Raw genomic sequence first — 6,000 nt, 5'->3', positions numbered from 1 at the left:
TCTCACAAGTTTCATGAAACAGATCTCCTCGCCGGTACTCCAAAGGGGACAAGTGGACACCATTTATTGTGACCTCAGCAAAGCTTTTGATTTGGTCAGCCACTCACTGCTTCTGAACAAGCTTACATACTTTGGTGTTGATTCTTCAATTGTAAATCTCTTGCGGAGTAATCTTATTGATATATCATGTTATGTTAACGTCAATGGCCAAACGTCGTCTTCTTACGTGGCAACTAGCGGTGTCTCTCGGGGATCAGTACTGGGACTATCCCTTTTTAAATTTTAGATGCGAAGCATCTTATGCTCGGGGATATGTCACTCCCTCCCTCCCTACCTCTTTCCATCAATCCAATCGCCGTGCGTCCACGCCTATACTGCGCATGCGCATCCTCCTCCCCTCCTCTCCTCTCCTTGTCTCATCTCCTCTCCTCTCGGCAATCATGCGCATCCTCCTCCCCTTCCTCTCCTCTCCTTATCTCATCTCCTCTCCTCTCAGCATTCCTCCTCTCCTCTCCGGATTGCGCAACGAATGGCAACACCTGCGGCTCCGCGCGCGATAATGCGAAGCAGCTTAGGTTAGAGGCACGACGGTAGGCGCCCCAGAGGCACCGGCAACAGTCACGTTAGAGGCACGACGGTAGGCGCCCCAGAGGCACCGGCAACAGTCACCAACGCCGCGCGCGTTCGGTGCGAACGCGGGCAAAACGCCGACGGCGTCGACAACAGTTCTGTGCGTTGCTGGTGCTGCTGCATGTCCAAGTTTATACAGCTGATAAAACTAGCTAGAGTCAATCCCAGGGCTGCTTCGCATACTACTCAGGGTTCCCCTACGGCAAGATGGTGTAATTTTTTTTTATTAATGACGTTCTTTCCGCCATTCGTCATACTTCATTCCTTCTATATGCCGACGACATAAATATTTTAGGGCAATTCACACTGTTGATGACTGACGAATCCTGCAGTTTGACTTGTTTCTTTTTCTAAATGGTGCACAGATTATAATCTAACCTTGAAGGCTGCTAAGACCAAAGTCATGACTTTCACCCGCAAAACAGCAAGCATTTTTTTTTAGGGGCGAAGCACCTTAGGGCCGAGCCTCGTCCCTCCCTCGTCGTCCGTAGCTCTGGTTTGCATGGAGTCCGCTATGGGCGCTGCCCAAAGAGAGCGCGCGTCGTTCCGACGCGCGCTCTCTTTGTCTCTTCAGCCATGGATGATAACGGTCGCTTCTGATAACGGCGCGCCCGCTATGCCGGATGAAAGGCGAGAGTGGCGGCTCAACTGCAAGCGGAGTCTAGGGCTCGCAAAGCTGCTGCAGCACGGCGACGCAGACAACAAGCGGACCCGGAGTCTAGGGCGCGGGAAGCTGCAGCAAAACGGCAACGCCGGCAAGCGGACCCGGAGCTGAGGGCTCGCGAAGCTCGCGCTTGAACCGAGCATCGGCGCCACCAACCTCAGGTAGAGAACGCTTCCGGCGTTTGCCGCCGCTTCCCGCGCTCTCGCCGCCTCTGGGTCCGCTTGCCGGCGTCGCCGGGCTACTGCACTGATCACAAGGCAATGTACGGGGATTCACGGTTACCCGAATGATCTCCCGGTGCTTCGCCCACTGATCATCATTCACTTCGTGGATATGCGGTGATTTTTTATTCGGTTGGTTCTGTACCATTGTGTAGGATCAGTGAGATCAATGATGTCGGTGTACTTTTTTATACAACTTTACACTTTTCAGCTCACACTAAACACGTTGCAAGGGGTATGCGCACTCTTGGCTCTGTTTGCAGACTATCGCGAGAATTCAATTATCCTACACCTTTCCGCAAATTGTACACAACAATCTGCCTTATTCAACTCGAATACGCGTGGGTCGTCTGCAACGGCATCTCTAGATCCAAAAGTGACATTATAGATCAGGTTCAGAAAAAGTTTCTAAGCATATATCATCACCGCTTTGCTAACACGGACGCTGGACCTTGCTCTAGCACAGTCGGGTTATTGTCATTGCCCTTACTTCGCTGCCGACGTAATCGTGCTGACCTTCTGTTTCTTTTCAAACTTCTTCACGGTATCCTCCTGTGCCCCGAACTCCTTAGTTGTATCATGTTGCGCATTCCGCGCAAGATCACCAGAGAACACAGACCTTTCCATGTTGCTGCCTGTCGCCACCAACACTCAACCGTCCACAGAATACACAGTCTTTAAACACCCACTCTTTCATGACCTTGATATTTTTCACAACTCGCTGTCATTATTCTGTACTGAGCTTGGCGTTGCTGACTCTTAGTTTCACATATTGTTCAACTTCCTTTATCCTCCTTTTTCTTATGTATGCAATTTGCGCCTTGTTGTATGTACGCTTTTCTTTTCAAGATTGTTATTGTTTATTGATTGTTTATTTTTTTACTGATATTCCCCTGCTGTATTTCTTTTTCGATGTATACGTGCGCCAGCACTTAGACCTCATGGTTGTTCCTGGGCACGATAAATAATTGATTGATTGATTGATTGATTGATTGATTATTCAACACGCTGATAACTTACAGGGGCTTCCTTCCGAGTTACAATAAAATATGACCATTCGTTTTGTTACTGGACTCAACGGCCACACCGAGGAGAGAACGGGTGAAATGTACCAGTTCGAGAGTATGTATGCGCGTCCCTGAGTGAGTGAGTGAGCGAGTGAGTGGGTGTTTTACACGCTCAGTATAGCAAACATGTACGCCAGCTCCGCCTGCCAGCGCCATAGACACAGAGGCCGTGTTCGGAGATAGACGGCGCTCTCTGCCGGGAGTCATTTTGTGTGCCCCCACGGGTGCGTTCGTGCAAACGCAGGGCCAGTGTCTCCGACGTCGGCGGGGCTTTTCTTTCCTCCGACCTGCCGCATGCAACCGCGGCAGCATTCCGTGCGGCTGAAAGAAGAGCAGCGGTACGGCGACGCAACAAAAGGCGGCAGCGACGAAGCAAACAGGTACACCGCGTCAGCAACGAAATGCGAAAGGACGCGTCAGCGCTGTCAACTGGCATGGAATGTGCAGGTGTCTCCGCGGCGGGGGATCCGCCGCGTGGTCGGCGGCGATGCCGGCTACCGGGGCCGAAATCTGCCATTTTTTGTTCTGCCGCGTGCGTTGTTGCACCGCGCGCTGCATGCAGGGAAGGCTCCCACTTTGTCTCGCTTTGCATCGGCCTGCGCGCCCGGGTGCCAATATTTCACCGGGCGCGTTAGCGGATAAAATCAAGCATGCATTCCTGCACATACATACCGGCGTTCGAGCACCCGACAACAGATCCCCGATCGGGTGTCGTCGAGGCGCTTACGTGCTGCGCCTGGCGCTCTGTGTTTTATATACAAACCGACAGCCATGTGTGAAATACTCCAGCGCTGACGCACAAACAGCTATTTGCCGGTATTTTTTTTTTTTCTGTTTATTTCCTCTATACTGGGCAGAAATCGACCTCCCTTAACGAAGTTCCTTTGCCTGTCAGAACAATCGTACAATTCACTGGTACAAGAGAAGGGCAAAAAGGGCGTTTCTTATGCAGGGCACTGCAACTTCACTCGTGCATTGCAACTTTTAAATGGTCATGAAAGATAACATAACTTTGCATTTATTTAGTTCGTCTTTCAGTTCGCAATATGACGTTGCCATTGCTAAAACTGAGTATAGTAATTCAGAAGTTTCCAGAGAGCAGTTGGGCAACGAAGGCTAAAACCATAAAGGATGCTTTGACATTCGACTGTACAAATGAAGAGAGCGAACTGAGAAAGACAGTGAAGTACATCAGGATGTGGCAGTACGTGTTACATGTCACTGAGAGCTCGTTCCGTCAGACTTCGCAGTTACGCTTCTAATGCGAACGGTTTAGGTTTTGCGGGTCGAAATAACGAGGCTGTATATATATATATATATATATATATATATATATATATATATATATATATATGTGTGTGTGTGTGTGTGTGTGTGCGTGTGCGTGTGCGTGTGCGTGTGCGTGTGTGTGTGTGTGTGTGTGTGTGTGTGTGTGTGTGTGTGTGTGTGTGTGTGTGTGTGTGTGTTCGGAATGTGTTAAACGTGCTAGATCGTAGACCATTTTCCGCAACAAGTCTTGGACCATAGCCAAATGCGCCGCAGGCTTACAAAGAAATGGGGCCGTTATGAAGAAATTGACTAGCATCACTTACGTCTATTATCGGCGTAATAGGAAGCCCCACGTGTTCACATCGCTAATGCCTCCGTCCATCTCCTGTCTTTCTTTATCCTTTAACTCCTTTCTCCCTGCGTATAGGGAGCCAGACCGAACGTGCGTCTTGTTCACCTCCCGACCCTACCTTTATGTCCTCCTCCTCGTCAAATGAACAGGGATGAAGCCGTCACCGAGAAAGACAAGGTATCTAAATATTCTCAGAAACTAGAACGAATGTGCCATGGTAGATTTACGCCTCGCCAGGACGTGCCTAGATAGACCCGAAGAAAGGTGGACTCAGATTTTCGGTATCCCATTACATGAAAAAGGAGGCGCCAACGCGTGGGTAAAGCAACCCACGCCAACTTGGAAAAAGTACGTCTGATTCGACGAACTTCACATCGTTTCAGAGGAGCTTTGGAGTAACATTGGTCCACTCGCTCCTGTCCTCACGAGCCTGCTACGGAGGGACATGCTTTAACTTGTCAAGCAAATAAATTGTCAACATCTAATGATTGCACTGAGACCGCCTTAGAACGATAACGGGCCTGCACACTAAAGTGGAAGAGGTGCACCGGTACTCAGGCCTGCATTCTCTAGCAGGTAAATAGAAACTATAGAAAAATCAGGCAAGTTTGCAATCGGTCGCGGAAAGCTTAGGCACAGCGAAGCTTACTGTCTGCTACTGCTAGGAATTAACTTGGTTGCTGCTAGGTCTTAACTTTGTTTAACTTAACTACGCATGTAGGAAGGTATTCTCGAGCGATCATTTTCGGAGGTACCTTCCCTGTCACGACATTTCGCGTGACTAGCGCTGGACGCGTCGGCGTCTACAAGCGACAGCGCTCCTGGCATGCCACAAACGCAGGCATGCTAACCAAGTTTGGTACAGTGCCAAGAACGCTGTCGCTTGCCGACGCCGAATGCGTTGGCGACATTTCGCGTGACTAGCGCTGGACGCGTCGGCGCCTACGAGCTACAGCGCTCCTGGCATGCCACAAACGCAGGCAGGCTAACCAAGTTTGGTACAGTGCCAAGAACGCTGTCGCTTGCCGACGCCGAATGCGTTGGCGACATTTCGCGTGACTAGCGCTGGACGCGTAGGCGCCAACGATCGACAGCGCTCCTGGCATGCCACAAACGCAGGCAGGCTAACCAAGTTTGGTAGAGTGCCAAGAACGCTGTCGCTTGCCGACGCCGAACGCGTTGGCGACATTTCGCGTGACTAGCGCTGGACGCGTCGGCGCCTACAAGCGACAGCGTTCCTGGCATGCCACAAACACAGGCAGGCTAACCAAGGTTGGCACAGTGCCAAGAACGCTGCTGCTTGCCGACGCCGAACGCATTGGACGCTAGCCGCTTGATATCAATCGGTCAGCTTCGCTGTGTCTTGAGCTTTGCGCGGCCTAGTGCTAGCTTTCGCCTTTGTTTTTCTCCTGGCTCAGCGCACCGCGGAGAGAAGAGAGGCGGGGGTCGGAAAGGCAGGGAGGTGGCGAGGAGAAGACCGCGTGCGCGTGCACGCGTTCTCCCCCCCCCCCCTCCCAACACCCTGCGGAGCCTTGCGCGCGACGGAAGACGGCGCGTTGCCTTCCCGCTTCCCTCCCTTGCGTGTGCGAGATTGAGCCGCGACCGCCGGCTCACCCTCGCACGCTTTCACTCGCACATACGGCGCGCGGCGACGATTTTATCGCCCTTGGACTTTATACGGAACCTCACGGCGACGACGTCATAAATGCGCCTGGAGTGTCCATATAATTGCCATCGCAATCGAAATTGTGCTGAAACTATTGACAATCACTGTCAATGTAAACGAATAGCCCGAGC

The sequence above is a fragment of the Dermacentor silvarum genome, chromosome 1 (assembly GCF_013339745.2).
Source record: "Dermacentor silvarum isolate Dsil-2018 chromosome 1, BIME_Dsil_1.4, whole genome shotgun sequence".
NCBI lineage: Eukaryota > Metazoa > Arthropoda > Arachnida > Ixodida > Ixodidae > Dermacentor > Dermacentor silvarum.
The sequence above is the reverse complement of the archived record's forward strand: the minus strand, read 5'-3'. Positions refer to the sequence as shown.